The sequence below is a fragment of the Diorhabda sublineata genome, chromosome 6 (assembly GCF_026230105.1).
Source record: "Diorhabda sublineata isolate icDioSubl1.1 chromosome 6, icDioSubl1.1, whole genome shotgun sequence".
Classification (NCBI taxonomy): domain Eukaryota; kingdom Metazoa; phylum Arthropoda; class Insecta; order Coleoptera; family Chrysomelidae; genus Diorhabda; species Diorhabda sublineata.
The window spans coordinates 24,243,352-24,260,575 of record NC_079479.1 but is presented as its reverse complement, the minus strand read 5'-3'; the positions used below and the strand labels follow the sequence as shown (position 1 = coordinate 24,260,575).

Below are 17,224 nucleotides of genomic sequence, written 5' to 3'. Positions count from 1 at the left end.
AAATCAATCTTTATCGAGTATATTTTTCCTATTGGAATTCATTTTACAATCACTTATTTAGCACAGGAGCGGTGATAAAATAGTATGAAACTAGAAATCAGTAAACCGATAATTTCATAATTTTATACAATTTCCTTGCCGGGTTCAACAGGATATCATCTTTGGAGTCGATTGCTGTCTATTTTAAATAATCGAATTAATTCAATATTTTCTAAACTTGTCAAGAATATACATTTTATTTTTTTGGATGCCAGCCACTAGCTTTCTACATCCCTCTGTATACATAACATCTATTTTAATGTTAACTGATACGTAGCTCCTAGAAAAAGTTGGAGAACACTGTTTACATTACCACTACATCAACACTCACGTTTACACTGTCTGGCGCGCGTTTCGATAACCAACTTATCGTCTTCAGGAATTGAAGGTAGTTAGACTTTCATAATGAGCAAAGCATTTGATTTGGTATTAAAAAAATCTTTGGAGTGATTTATAAAAAGTTTGTGGATATTGGAAATGCAGTGCAGTGCGACAATTTTTACATATAAGTCCAAAGAATGGTTTTACAAAGGTCTGAAAGAGTTTGCTGAACGTTAAGTTAAAACCATAGAATACGATACAGAGACTTTCTATTTGTATTTGGCGACATATTACAAATTCACATTTCTAAAAACTACTGCCTCAATAAATCAATAATCCTCAATAATCCTCCGATTTCAAGTTATCTTTCTTTTATAACCTCTATTTTATCCTAGAAGGCAATTTAATAATTTCTCTCCGATATACCTGGTATACGGTTTAGGAAAAACCAACATACTTCCACGAACCCAGACCAGACGTTTTAAATGGAGGAGAAATTCATTCTCTTTGGACAGCGAAGCGAGAACTACTCGAACGCCTATATCTCTGCGGAGCTACGCTGCTCCTAGAGTTTCGGCACGCGTTGCGTAGTTTTGTTTTATATTTTGCATATATTTTTAAGTACATTGTTCTATAGATATATTATAATAACGTTAAGTTAAGTTATCAATTATTGTTTATTATGCTACATCTTCACAATCCTCGACCCTAGAACGACAAACTCATATAATTTAGTAATCTATCGGATAATATGACGTTAACAGGAAACAAATATAGCATTTACTGAGGCATAACTTAATTAATCGTTGTTTGAATAATCGTTAAGTAGCCTTGTATACTAACAATGCCGGAAACAAGGGTTAATTTCCAGGTGTACGGTAGTTACTCTACCCATTATAACACCTACATCCTTTTTAACGCTCCAAGGATTCGGTGATCTATGAAATCTGAAAGCTATAAATAAGAAACGGATAAAGAAACTATTGTTCTTTTTATATTTGTTCGGTTTCGTTTCAGCGAGTAAATACAAGGCGTTTCGATATTAATCATATGCAGAACGATTAAAAACTGATTATATTTAAGGCCGATTGATCGATTTTATGTAAAGTTGTTAGATCATCCTGATAGGGAAAAAATGAAGATGGCGCTTTTAAAAAGATATGAAACATGGAAAAAATATATATATTTATATCCGAAACTCTCAACTAAAGAATATCTCTTCGGATGCCATCTCCATTTAATGAAGGTTGGCGACAATTTCGGTCCTGAGTGGTACGAATTAAGATTAAAGAATTTTAGGTCTATCATTAGAGGGCGTATTTGAAAATGTAAAAAATTTCTTAGAAATTCACCCAATTAAGTGGCACTTTATATAATATAATAGAATTCCTCAATGCATTTTTCCTTTCACAAGTTTTAGTCTATCTTCTTAAAATAAGAGGTGGGGGAGAGTGGGAACCTTTTTACGAAAAGTCATAGTTATTCAACACAGTTGTTGATACGAGGGTAGGTCCATAAATATTCAATTTATTCGGCTGTCTTTGTCACCAATTTTTTCAAAAAGTATTATTTCCATATGAAATCAATTTCATTTTGTTTATATTTGCCACATGAATAAACAAATTGTGCATCAGTTTTCCAAAAATTAAAGGTTGGAAGTTTTCTTTTAGAAATTCAGTTTTATCACGTTATAGAGCATCAATTTTCCTACAATTTCTCAAAAGTGTATAACGAGGTTTATTTTCCACTATTCTCCCGAATTATTCTAGCCTTTTCACTGCGACGCTCTTCTATAAACGGGCCAGTGAGTCTTTCTCGGGTTTGCCCTATTTTAGTAGGTGTAGACGAATGTTCCACGCTTATGAACCATCCCTGAAATCTGGCGCAAGATTTTCAATATTTGGCTGATGCCACATACTGAAATAAGCCTATAAACTCGTTCTAATTGATTTCAAGAAATATCGATAAAATAATACTAACAGTGAAAAAGCTAGCAGGGTCTGTAGAAGCCTTGAAAACCGGAAGAAGAAGGGAATTCCGCAGAACCATGGAAAACCTGGTATTCGACGGGAATTTTCTAAAAAACCGGGAATATTAAGTAATTTTGAGAAAGCCAACTAGGCAAGTTGGTGTTGGTAAAGCTCAAAAAAAATGTTCTTATCCATCACTGCTTGCTCTGAGTTCCTTCCAAAATTCTGTTCAGTACGATGTAGTAGAATTTCTTCAGTCATCCATTCTTTCTTGGTCTTTGTGCTGGCATATCCTATTGACTGATAATTGAAGAATAAAAAGAATTAATTCCCAGATTTTACGTTGATTTGAGACTAGAGCGAAAAAGTATGCACACGCCAAAGATTAGCGACTGTCAGCTGTTTAGTTTGAAGCCTACTCTTTCGAATGAGATGTAGACAAATCAGAGTAGCCGTGGCATTCTTTTGTATAGGAGCTGTTTTTTTGTGTATAGCAATGGATTTTTGTCGCGACTATGTGTTTTTGAAGAAGATTCACGTTCGGTCGCGTTTCCAAAAACGTATGAAATTATCGAAAAAGTCGGTAATTTTGTTCTAGAGGAATTGGCAAAAAACATATGCGACAAAATTTACATGAAATTTACAGTATGCGAAAAGTATTTTCTTCATACTTCAATCTAAAATACGTACTTTCGTCCTTAACAGCTGGGACAAAAGTTCAACATGACGCGCAGTCAAACTCATTAGTAACGGTAATAACGTTTGACGAATCTTGGTTTTTTACGTATAATCCTGAAACAAAGCGCCAAACCATGCACTGGAAGAATACAAAAAAGCGTATATCGGCAAATCAAAATTCAAAGTAATAATGATTGTTTTTCCGATATTCATGGAATTATGTACTTTCAATGGGTTCCTGAAGGTCAAACCGTTGACCAACATGATTATATTCACGTCCTTAATGAGGAATAAGAAAAAAAATCCAAATTTTGGAAGTATAATTCATGACTTTTTCACCGAGACAATGCGCCAGCATATCCGTCATCCGTCAAGAGGGTCCTAGACAAGTACAACATCCTAGTGTTAGACCTCTTTCCTCTAAAGTCCATCCTGCATTGAAAAGAACAAGATGTAAGTCTGTTAAAGCTGCGAAAGAAAAGCGGCACGCATCTTGAAGGATCTAACAGGTAAATACTTGCGTTAACATGAAGGTATCATCTTAAATTATTACTGTTGTAGACCATTAAGTCAAGCATTATATATTATATCAAGGATTTGGTGCTCTTATCATCATTCTGGGATATAATAAGAATCAATTTATTCCGTTCTTATTTTTAATACATCGCTAGCAATAACGAAGTGCAGTTTACTGGAATGAAGATAGTTTGGATATTTCCATGACTTGATCGAAGTTCTTCTTCATTATGGTATCTTGGAGTTAGATCTAAGTAAAGCTTTTATGAACAAGTTTGAGTTTTTCTTGGTCCAATTACCTTACGAAAATCTTCCATAAAGGTATACCTCTTCCATTTATAATTGAAGAGCACGCGAATGGACGCCTGAATGTTCTTATGGATGAGTAAAACGAACGTATTGACATTCTATGGATTTTCCAGCATTCCCTTAATTTTTTATCGTTATATCAAATGATTTTCATTAAAGGAAAAGTAATGAAAATATCAACAGTAGAATAAAAATTTAATCAAAATATATAATTTTATAGTTTTTATTCTAAAAGAATAATTATGGAAACTAATTAAATTTAAACATTATTCATCAAGGTAGTTAGTATTTTCGCAACCAATTAAGGACATTTTAATTAATTACGCAATATTGCTGAACCGGTGAAGTTGTGACATCGATACGAGATGTCGATATAACAACGTTACTTTCTTTTTCTATTTAATTGGTTTTTCTATCGAGCAAATACCATTTACGGGACGTTATTAAGATTATAGGTTCGAAATTAATTAAAGCAATCCATGTCCTTACGTAACAAAATAAAAATCTAAATATAGAATAATTTCTTTTAAAGAAACGAACCTTCTTGAACTATATTGGAACATTTGAAATGACTTTTTTTTACAACATTAGTATTTTTCATTCATTATTGTTTTAAGCTTATTTTATTTTCAACTTTTTAGTTTCATATGCCATGAAAGCGTGTTTATCGGTTTTTTAAGCTATATTTATTTTGATACCACCCTCGTATAATGGCTTCGCTGCTTATATACCTACATCTCGTCGAAACATGTATCGAACCGTAACGGTGTAGTTGGTGAGGTTGTCGAAGTTCTTGATTTCAAACACGGAGATCGGAGGTTCGAATCCTATGCCGAACGAAATTTTTATTAAATGAGCTTTTAGTTCAAAGGACAGTTACCAACAAACAAATCCACATACAGGTGAAGCGTGATATAAAGGTGATCAAATTGAAGTTTCTCATGCCATCAAGTAGATAGTGAGTTGGAAAGTAGGTAAAACCAAAGAACTATCGTACATTTATCGAAAGTTTTCATAGTCTGTAAGCGTACCATTGCCGCCGAATTAAAAATACCCCGACTTACCGTGGACTACCACATGAAAAAATATACATCCACCAGAAGCTTTGGCTATAGAAAATGTTCAAGTTGGCCTCAAAAACCACAATCGCTGAAGATAAACGTATTGTAGTTATCAGTAAATTAGATCGACGACTCACATGTCCAGAGATAGCACCTCAGATCAATGAATCTAGGGATCTGCCTTTGAGTACTCCTACAGCAAAAAAGAGATTGAGAAAAGCTGGCCTTTTTTCAAGGGTGGCAGAGAGGTAATGTCTTTAAAGACGACAAAATAAAAATAAGAGGTTACAGTTGCTAAAGAACATAAAAATTGGACGCGTGAAGAGTGAATGAGATTTTTATGGAATGATGAGTTAAAGTTTGAGGTTTTTGGGTCTAAGAGAAGAGTGTTTGTGAGCAGGTCAAAGGAAGAACGCATGCTAGATCCGTAAAATCACGATTGTTAAACACGGCGTTAAAATTTTGAACAAAGAAGGCTATAAAAAATATTAAAGGAAAATGTACTAAGTTTTGGCCAGTGCCGGCAGAAAATTTATCTTCCAGCATGATAACATCCCACATTTCTCGAAGAAATGTAAAATTATTTGATAGAATTGGAAAGGAAGTATGTACTTAGAGTAATGATTTGGCTGTCATAGTCGCCCGACCTCAACCCATTTGAGTTATTGTGGGACGAATAGGACAAGGATATCAGAGAGTAGTGTCGAAATTAATAAAGAGACTGCTAAAATTGTGCACTAAAATAATAAAAGCAAAAGGGGGTTACATCGATGAATAAAAAATTTAAATATGTAATAATTACATACTGTATTTTCATTCTCACTTCTCACAAGTTTTTGGTTTATGGGTGTTTTGTGTGTAGGTAAAGGAAAGAACGAATGTTAGATCCATGTGTAAATCACGGCGGAGGATCGGTGATGGTTTGGGGATGTATTTGAGGAAGGGTAACTGAAAACCTGGCTTTAACTTTAAGGGATTCTGAAGAAAGAAGGCTATAAGAAAATTAAAGGAAAATTTATTACGTTCTGGCCAGCGCCCGATTAACAGAAAATTTATCTTTCAGCATGACAGCAATCCTAAGCATTTCTCGAAGATATACAAAGAGTATTTGACAAAGACAAAGAAGAATGTACTGGAAGTTATAATTTGACTGTCACAGTCGCCCGACCTCAACCCGATTGAGTTGTTGTGGGACAAATTGGACGGGGAAGTCAGAAAGCAGTGTCCTACTTCCACTTCACATCTTCGGAGTATCTTGAAAAATGGAAATGGATTAAATGTCAAAATCCATCGTATTGTTGTGTATCTCGTAAACTATAGGGTGGACAAAATATTTTGACTGGTAATATGGGTATAGGAAATTCTACATCAATTATGTCTAGATTTTTCTGAATAATCCAATTTAAATAAATAATATACAGGGGGATGCATGTAGAATAAGAAAGTTTGACCAATGTTACCTAACGTGCCCTGCATAATTTTCTATTTTTTTTTTCATTTAAAAATACAAATCGACGTATCCAGGCGTTTGTCCAACCCGCCCTCATTTATTTACTAATGATTTTATTCTATTTGGCTGATCCACTTCGTATAAAGTTTTGTTTCGAATCCGCAAGCGTGTAACTGATACAGTCATTTGTATAAAATTGCGGTTCAGTTTTTTCGATTCTCTTTTTTTTCTATAACTTTTTATTCTCCAATGTTCGCACAATTTTATTCACGGTTATTGCCGTTACAGTTAATAACGGAAGTAAACTACACTTTTAGAAGCTGAAAACAGGTTTCGGTGAACGATATTGGTATAATATTCATGTTGTTGAAAATGCACATTGAAATTATATTAATTAATGAGAATTTTTGTAGCAATTAACGAGTCAACAAACTATAATTAATTGCAAAACATCCATAAACAAATTAACGAATCCAGAAGGGTGATAAACAATTTTGAAAATTTATGACAACATGGTTGTTGTGGTTGTGGAGTAAAAAATAATAATAAGAAAATCAAGTTTTCTTAAAAAAAATTGTAAGTTTCCACCCCGAAACTATTTATAATTTTATTTAAAGAAATTGATTGAATTTAAAAAAAATGATTAAAAAATTAGATGCTAATGACGATAGAGTTGAAAACAAAATTAACAAATTGAACATTTCACACAAATGGAAAAGTTTCGTCATTATATGCACGAAAAACATTTACTACTCCATTTCTACGAGGACCACTCCGTATATTTCGGCATGCCAAGAAATTACAGGAGTTAGAGATGGCAACTCTGCATTTTTAAAAGCTACCAAGGTTTGTCAAGAAAGTAATGTACGCAGAAAAGTGAATACAGAGTTTAAGCATACGAAAAATCAGGTATAAAGTTCCGTAAATATAATTCCTAAAAGGGTTTTTACTTGTTGCGTTTATCCCCAAGTTTTCTTCAAATATTTTACCAAATATCTTCAAAAATATTGATTTTAGAGAGTATGCCGTCATAGAAAAACTGTTGCTACTTGAAACATTCATCTTGATATAAAAATGAAATTAAATCGGGAACATTTTCGCACGACTTTTGATGATGTACCATTTCGAGCCACCATGCATGCAATGAATTTCGAAGCAAACGGTCGCCTGGTTTTTCGAAATAACTGGACATTCGACACCATTCCATTAGAGTACGAGAATGCCAGCTCTCTCACATCAGTTCAAACAAAAATATTTTTAAACAGTCAAAATATCGAATTGATTAGTCATTCGCTGTACAGTCCTTGTTTGGCACCCAATGATTTCTTCTTATTCCCGCAGATCTAAAATAAATTGCGGCCTCAACGTTTTTCTTCACCTGACGCATTCAATTCATATGTATTGGAGGTATCCTCAATCAGAACGGAAAAAATGCTTTATCTCACAAAACTTGAGAGCTCAAAAAAGATGATATACATTGTTAACGTAAACCTATTATTTTGGCAATTATGACTTAAAAATCTCGACAGGACTTAAATTGACTAACCTAATCTACTCCAAGTAGAGCTGTGCTACGCGAGAGCGCCGTTTTTTACAAACTTTTATATGCGTAACCTTCCACGAAAAACATATTCAATCTGACTCCTGCCGTGGTATTTTAGGCCATAACAGCCAAAATAATATTTTTTTCCGAGACTAAAATTTTCAGAAATATTCAATAAAATAGTGTATAACTTTAAAGGAATCTGTGAGACAAACGAAATTTTCTTATCTAATCCAGGTCTAGCTTTAGCAGAAATTTAAGCAAAATCGATGGGTTAAAATTTTCGGAACTACACCTTAAATCAGACGGCGCCTCCAAGTAAAGACTCCAACTACTAAACTAGTTGGAGTATAAGTTCAAATGAAATTTTTTCACTTTTTTTTAGTTTTCTTCCGTAGTAAATGATTAGTGCCTGCAAGTTAGCTTGAAAATCAACCAATCAATACCAGCAGTTCTTAAAACTAACGCAATAGTCATTGAACATCCACCCTATTTATTCGATTTAGTCACATTTACGTAGTATACGTTTCGAGACGAAAGATGAGATTCATGAATAATTGCTGATTATTTTTAAAACAAAGTATTTTTCTGTATTTCAAAATATATAGTCCCACCCTCGTATATACATGAATCACTGGTTCACAAAATAATATGCTGCTGAATCACGCGTAATTTTAAGATCGATATCCTGAAAATTTTACATATTATCGATCAGAGAATACGAAAAAACGGATCTGAAAGTAAGCAAATAATCCAAGGTCGTCGTAACTATTAACCATTAATAATATTTAATTCAAACCCCACTGAATAAGATCGATATATTCATTACCTTACTATAACGCGAATACAGGACAAAAAGTCATAGGAACATTATTTAGGACATTATATTTGGCACACTAGTCACATTCACATTTTATTAATCATTTCAAAACAATTCCGCGGTCCGCAACACGAAGTTGACAATTATTTCACAACGTGAATGAACCAAAGAACGAACGAACGTCTCAGGTGGACTAAACTGAAATGGTAATGGGGAAGCCACTGACACCATAATCGACTACGTTACCATTTGTAATAATTTAAAAAAAGTTTCGTTCAGGATACTACCTGATCTTTCATGGCGACTGAAAAGTCGACGGGCACTGAACGTATTGTTGTTATACCTATAACGTGTACGATTTCAACTAATGTGGCAGTCATAGACCAGTAAATAACTACCAATTCTTAACATCCAATTTCTCTTTTGGTTCATTTGTTTATAATTAAAATTTAGTTTCAAAAACAACTCCGTCCGTATTCAGTTGTCTCAATGAATTAATTTCGACACGTGAACGTACAGCTTTGGGATAAAGTATGAATTTAAGTGATATCGAAATGGTCGATGAGGATTATTTTTTTTTAATTACAATATTCCAAAAGAGCAGAATGGTTCGAAATTTTTCGAAAAATACGGTTGGTGGTCAACCAATTCATGAATTTTAGTGAGTGTAAGAAGCGTCGAAACGTTCTGATATCTTCAGGTTGAAGTACGAAAAATTCAAGGCAATCCTCGTATTTACTGTATTTCCCGTATTCAAACAAAAGTTACGTAACAAGTTTAAAAACTAATCACCGAATCAATGTTATTTTAACGTAAAAAGTCGCAATCAAACCAAGTGGAATTTAGTCTTAGGCCAGTTTTTGCTTGAATCAAGTCTTCGATGTCATTAGACAAGCTGTGAGGCTTGCTCAAGTATTGAGCCGCGCTCGGGTGCTGGTGCGGTTTCATCCTCCTCCATACACCAGCGGCACTTCGGGTCGTCCGTGATGCCCATGATATGGAGATGGCCTCTTAAATGACAGTGTCCGGTTAAAAGTCCGGTCTTTAGACGGATTTCACGGCTATTTAGTTGCATCAGTTGTTTAGTGTGAGACCCAAGTGATCCATCTATTTATGCCTTTCCTTGTCTCATGCCATGTGTCACTATCCACTTTTGCCAAGTCTACCTTGTCAGTAGACCAGTGAGAGACGCAATAGCAACATTTCTAGCTACATCAAGGATGAGTTGATCCGTCTCTTCGTTGCCTCTGTTTTCTATAGAACGGGAAGGATCTTGCACGCATCACTAGTCTAGAGCACACCTTATAGTGAGAAGATTGCCAGTCAACAACAATCCTTATTTGAATTTTTTCTGTTTAAAATATGTCTGAAACAGACGTCATTTTGAATCCATGGGGAACATTTAAAAGACCAAATAAAAGCTAAAGACAAAGCCTGATAGGACTACTTTGAAGTAAATAACTTTGAAATAAATGAAACAATTGTTAAATGAAAAGTCTTTTCAATATTTTTCTTTCCTATGCCTGTTCCTAGAGATAAATTTTTGCTCATTTTGTCAGATGCAGTACCAGCAAAATTTGAAAATCTGTTACTTCAACTTAATACATGTAACAAGTCTTATTAATGCTTATGAACACAGATTGAGCCGCGTTGGAATTTTAAAATTCTCGACGTTTCGGCTCCCATTTTGAAGCCATTATCAAGAGAAGGGTGGGGATAGGGTGGTTATTCGTTCATTGGTAAGAAGTGATCCGATTCCGTAGTCTCAATTTGTCTACTCCACGCAACGAATCACCCCTTTTCTGGTTGATTCCAATGCCTAATGAGTTAGCTCAAGACCAGCAGTGAGTGTGTTATTGTCAACAGTGTTCTTGATGGTAAGCATATTATTTTTATTTTCTATTTTAATCACTTTATATTTTTGTTTCAGCTTTTCATTTCCCTTTGAAATTCCTAGGAGTGGGCAGATTGGGGCATTAGAATCAACCAAGAAAAGGGGTGAGTAGTTGCGTGGAATAGATAGATTGAGACCACGGAATCGGATCGTTTCTTACCAATGAACGAATAACTACCCTACCCCCACCATTCTCTTAATAATGGCTCCAAAGTGGGAGCTGAAACGTCGAGAGATAGCTGAGGAGATTAGGAAACATTTTCCTCTTGTGAGTAATTTAATATGAAACAAATCTTCCTTGAAGCGCCTGAATTCTGTGAAGATAAATTACTGAACACATCTTTCCCATCTCTAACTTTTATTACAAGATAGAGCACTTGGTTGAAAGCCGCTTTTTTATGGCGAGAAAAATATAAGGTATTATTTCAAAATTGTCTTATTGTTTCCGATTTTCCGATTCATAGGCAGCTTATCAAAATATCTCAGCTAAAAAGGGGGATATAATTTTTGAAAAATTCGAAAATGAGATTTAAGAAAATTGCGAATTTCTTAGCCAGATAGCTAATATTTATGAAGGAAAATTTACTAAATCCATTGATTTGGATTCTACAATAATCCGCAATTATTAAAAGTTTTTCCATTTATAAATTTTTAAAATCAGACAAGAGAAAAAACTTTTTATTTAAAAATTTGGAAAACCTTTAGTGGTTTGCTTCTTTTATATCTAACAATTCGCTTTTTGTAATAAATGGATATTCAGTTTTAGTTTAGTACCTATGTAAAAAATCAAAAAAATTATTTTTAACATTTTTGTGCATATTTTGACCGAATGTTTTGCATATTTATATGTATATTTTGGGGTTTCCTTACTAATTACTCTTCTTACTCTCAACGGAATGTGATAACTATTTTTTCTTATCACATTTTTGGACTCTTCAAAAATATAAAATGACGTTTTATTTTCGACTTTCGTTTCTCGGTCTATAAAGTCAAAGGCCTATGTACAATGTTAAGTTATTCTCTCTCGAACTCTTATTTTTCATCTCGCTCTCTCTGTTTCTTCGATAATAGCAATTCCGATTCCTTGGATAGTGGTCGTTGGGTACATTGTTCGATCAAAGTCCGTGAAAGAAGACGGCATGGTTTATTGGTATGCTTTGTACGTCAAGGACATCTATCTGCCAAATAGTTGTTACGGGGGACGTGCGTAAAGTAAAAAAACGTGGAAAAAAAAGAGAAAGTAGAAGGAATCAAATGCAACCGTAACCAACGCGACATATTACTTCGAGGTGTGCACTCATTTCATCACAATACTTCAGTACACACTGCTTCGCTTTCCAATGCTACTATACACGAATGCAGGTTCTCAAGGATTGAACACCCACCACATAGCTCTGATCTGGCCACGCTCTATTTTTTGTTCGAAAAGCTGGAACCCGAGTTGAGAAATAAAATATTCAACAGCGACGATGAGATGAAACAATTTAACTGTAAAGATAATTTTATAGTGAGATAGGAAGTTGTAGCAAGACGTTCTGAATCCCCGGTAAAGCAAACAATTTAGGGCGGAATCTTTTCTTTCAATCACTCAAATTCTTTACACATATTAATCAATTAATATGAAGAGCCGAATATTTGTCTTGATGATTCACAGGGAAACTAAAATACTGATGATAACCCTTCATCATGAACTCTTAAGTGAAATTTCCTGTTAATTATCATTATCATCCATATATATATATATATATATATATATATATATATATATATATATATATATATATATATATATATATACCGGTTTCTTATTGGGAACGTGGCATTGAAACGCCAAAGTGGATTAACTTTATTATTATATTTTCCAAGCTTTCGAATACGTATTTATTAATTTGTTTTTTTGATAATTTCTAAAAGACTTTTCCATTAGTTAGTCCACGTCAAATTTTATGTATCTTTTAAAAATTATTTTGAAACAGAAGAGACCTGAAATCAAGAACATTTAGATGCATTTCTTTAATTTCTTATTTCTTAGACCTTTTGATATACTATTAATGCTTCTAAATGTACTTGATTCTAGAAAAATTAAATTTTTTTAATCTTAATTTTGAAAGATTGATAAAAAATTGACGTTTCGACTTAACTTTAGTCTTTATCAAAATATGATATTGATACCGACAATTTGCATATCTATTGATCAATAAATACATTTCCGAGATAATTTAGTCGTTCCATACATAAAACTCACTCTGTGTAACAAATCACACAATCTCATATAGTAATTACAAAAAAATCACTATCTTCAAATTAATACGAAAATAATTAACTGTTCATTCGCGACCGTTTATACCACTCAACGCATCAGAAAGAATCTTAGATTGGTCAAACTAAAAGTTTATTGCAATTTACGCAATTTTCTTGTGGCATCATTAGGGTTATGTCGCAAAATGAATTTTGTGGCATTAGTTTTCTTAGCAACTCCCTAACGGAGCTACAAAAGCTGTAGAAAAATGGGGTGTAAAACACTCGCTTCTTCACATTCAAAGAGTTTTGTACGGTTCGAATTTTTAGGTTAAGACGTAAAAAGAGTAAACACTCACATTTAATTTCTATTATTAGAAACTCTTTTTATAATTAAAACTTGGCACTTATTATTGAAAGCGTTAATGCCCAACAACAAACCAGACCGTTATGTTTTGAGTACGAGAGTGAAACAAATATTTTGGCAGCCGGTTCGGCGGTTTAAAAGTCATTTAATTTTTATTAGACGGGGTTATGTAAAAAATTATGAATATTTTTCACTCCATATTTTGTATGTACGTATAATTTGATTGAAAAAAGTTCCTTGTTTCATTGGTATATTACAGATGAATTATAAGTAGTAATTTCTTGTGTTATTTATGTTATCGTTGATGTATCATTCAGCGACTGCATTTGATTTCCACCTAACTAGTTTTTTAACAGTTGCTATGTCATTACCCGCGTTCACACAAATTGTTACCAGCAATAGCCGAAACGCGCTATGTTCATACAATTTTTGTGATAATTTGAATAAAAGAATTTGTTGTTGATAAAGTTGGATCAAATGTACTGCTGCGAAGTGTAACTTGTCGAGTAAAAACTGGTTAAAAATCACAACAAAGCAAAACAATGAATTCCGGTTTGAGTACCTGTCAGTGACAGTAACAAGTAAATGCGATTAAATTGGAGCTCTAGGAAACCTATCAAATTCCAAAGACACCTCAAGGGTAGTGAGGCTAAAAATTATGCAACCAACGGTGTCATATGGTAGTGAATGCTTGGTCATGAATAAGAAAGAAGAAAACGGATAAATCTATGGGAGAGGAGATTGTTGAGAAAACATTTTGGAGGAATACAAGTAAAGCAAGATGAATGGAGAAAAATGGATAGATTAATGATCTCCGGGGACTCGAAAGACGCTACAAATATTGTTGCAGCAAATTGGACGGTTCTAGCAAGTGACTAAAAACTATGGCGTTCGAGGCTAGGGAAAGTCGAGACCCCCTGTGGGGCTGTAGCGCTAGTCATGATGATGATGATCAGACACACATCGGTTATACAGGGTGTTTAAAAAAAAGGTGATCCCGTCTTTAGGATAGACAGAAAACTAGCGCAATGCAGCCGTAAACAAAAAGAATTGGAGAAAAACGAAAAACAGTGGAGGTACTTTAATCAATGGGTCTATAAGGTTATTTTCCACGAATAATAAAAGTTCGTGGCCAAAATTTGTTTCTAGTTACTTATTTTTACTAATAATCATCGATCAGAATGACAAATACGAGTGTAATACAAAAGGTAAAATATTATACGATTTCAGTTTATTATTTCGTGTCTCTGCTAACAGCCACACATGAATCCCAATTGCCGGTTTCTGTCAACAAAATCAAAATAAATTGTTCTTATTTTATTTATATATTTACCAAAGTAACACGTATTTATGGTAACGTATATTTATTGTTGGGCGACGAATATACCCCACAAAACACATTTTAAGAGAAATTGATAAAATAGCCTTAGGCGCAGTGCGGATAAAGCCGTGAGGTCGTGTTAATTCGCATATTGCACCATTACAGGTCATTATTCATCGGTCGGGATTGTGAGCCACTAAAAGTTCAAGGTTCGCCCTTTCATTTTATCCTAATGAATTTTTTTCGTGTTGTTGTTGAGAACAACTTGGGAAATGTTAAACTTTTTATGTCTTAAGACCCTTAGTGGTTATAGAGATATTGTGTTATGAAAATCAGTGGGATGTGAGGGATGTCCAGACCTTATGCGGGTCGATTGAGAGGAGAAGGGATAGAATCTGAAAGGTATATTAACAACTGTCGTCTTTTAATTATACAAGGGTAACAAAAAAATGGCTAGCATCACAATAACATATTTTTTGTATCGAAACAAGACAGTCCCTTAATTTACCGCAGGCCCGACAAAATGAAGATTTTTGGGCACTATATCTCGCAAAGTGTATAGTGGTCTTAGAGAAATCTTGATCAGGTTATGAACAGAACTTGCCAATTATACAGACGAGCCTATTTAGATAACAAATACAGTTAGAAGCTCAGAAACCCATTTACCCCTACTACCTTCTACATACGACTGGAATTATTCCTCTATTTAGTTTCAGTTCTCAATGTTTCGGTTCTCAGTGTTTCGATTTCATTTCTTACTGTTTCGGTTTCAGTTACAGTTTTCATTGTTTCAATTCCAGTTTCCAGTGTTTCAGTTCCAGTTTTCATTGTTTCAATTCCAGTTGCCAGTATTTCGGTTTCAATTCTCAATGTTTCGGTTTCAGTTTCTAGTATTTCAGTTACAGTTTTATTTGTTTCAATTCCAGTTTCCAGTGTATCGGTTTCAATTCTCAATGTTTCGGTTCTCAGTGTTTCGATTTCATTTCTCACTGTTTCGGTTTCAGTTTCCAGTGTTTCAGTTACAGTTTTCATTGTTTCAATTCCAGTTGCTAGTATTTCGGTTTCAATTCTCAATGTTTCGGTTTCAGTTTCTAGTATTTCAGTTACAGTTTTATTTGTTTCAATTCCAGTTTCCAGTGTATCGGTTTCAATTCTCAATGTTTCGGTTCTCAGTGTTTCGATTTCATTTCTCACTGTTTCGGTTTCAGTTTCCAGTGTTTCAGTTACAGTTTTCATTGTTTCAATTCTAGTTTCCAGTGTTTCAGTTCCAGTTTTCATTGTTTTAATTCCAGTTGCCAGTATTTTGGTTTCAATTCTCAATGTTTCGGTTTCAGTTTCCAGTGTTTCAGTTACAGTTTTATTTGTTTCAATTCCAGTTTCCAGTGTATCGGTTTCAATTCTCAATGTTTCGGTTCTCAGTGTTTCATGTTCAGTTCTCAATGTTTCGATTCGCAGTGTTTCAAGTTCAGTTTTCAATGTTTCGGTTTCAGTTCTATGTGTTTCCGTTCCACTTCTCACTGTTTCTATTTCATTTTCTAATGTTTCGGTTTCTGTTTTTAGCGTTTTGATTGCAGTTTCCTGTGTTTTGATTTCAATTCTCATTGTTTGGGTTTCAGTTCTCGATAAAGTAATAAGCCAATCGACATGTTACAATCACCAAACGTCAAATTTATCCACTAGATTAATTTTTCGTGAAGAATTTTTCAAAATGTAAAAAGGAAAACAGTTGTTTTAAAATTTATTGTTTGAATCAAGTCATCATTTAGTCGCGAAAATAATTTTGATTGTTATCTATTTCCAGGATTTCGGTTTCAATTCTCAATGTTTCGGTTCTCAGTGTTACGATTTCACTTCTCACTGTTTAGGTTTCAGTTTCCAGTGTTTCAGTTACAGTTTTCATTGTTTCAATTCCAGTTGCCAGTATTTCGGTTTCATTTCTCAATATTTCGGTTTCAATTCTCAATGTTTCGGTTCTCAGTGTTTCAATTTCATTTCTCACTGTTTCAGTTTCAGTTACAGTTTTCATTGTTTTAATTCCAGTTGCCAGTATTTCGGTTTCAATTCTCAATGTTTCGGTTTTCAATGCTTCGATTTCATTTCTCACTGTTTAGGTTTCAGTTTCCAGTGTTTCAGTTTCAGTTTTCATTGTTTCCATTCCAGTTTCCAGTGTATTGGTTTCAATTCTCAATGTTTCGGTTCTCAGTGTTTCATGTTCAGTTCTCAATGTTTCGGTTTCAGTTCTCACTGTTTCAAGTTCAGTTTTCAATGTTTCGATTTTAGTTCTCAGTGTTTCTATTTAAAGTTTTCACTGTTTCGATTTCAGTTTTCAGCGTTTTGACTGCAGTTTTTACTATTTCGGTTTCAGTTCCAGTTTCCAATGTTCCGGTTTCTGTTTTTAGCGTTTTGATTGCAGTTTCCAGTGTTTTGATTTCAATTCTCATTGTTTGGGTTTCAGTTCTCGATAAAGTAATTATCCACTAGACTAATTTTTCGTGAAGAATTTTTCAAAATGTAAAAAGGAAAACAGTTGTTTTAAAATTTATTGTTTGAATCACGTCATCATTTAGTCGCGAAAATAATTTTGATTGTTATCTACTCTATCTTTTAGTAGCTTTGGGGATTAAATTAAGAGAAATAAAAGAGTCTATCAGCATATCAAACAAAGGCATTTGCCGTATAATTGCCATATAATTTCGA

At 33.8% G+C, this 17,224-nt stretch overlaps 1 protein-coding gene across 2 annotated transcripts in view; it reads right to left on the bottom strand.

Moving 5' to 3' along the window:
• Positions 1 to 17,224, bottom strand: part of LOC130445007 (serine/threonine-protein kinase tricornered) — a 156,090-nt gene that overhangs the window by 20,529 nt on the left and 118,337 nt on the right. The gene's annotated exons all lie outside the window — the stretch shown is intronic.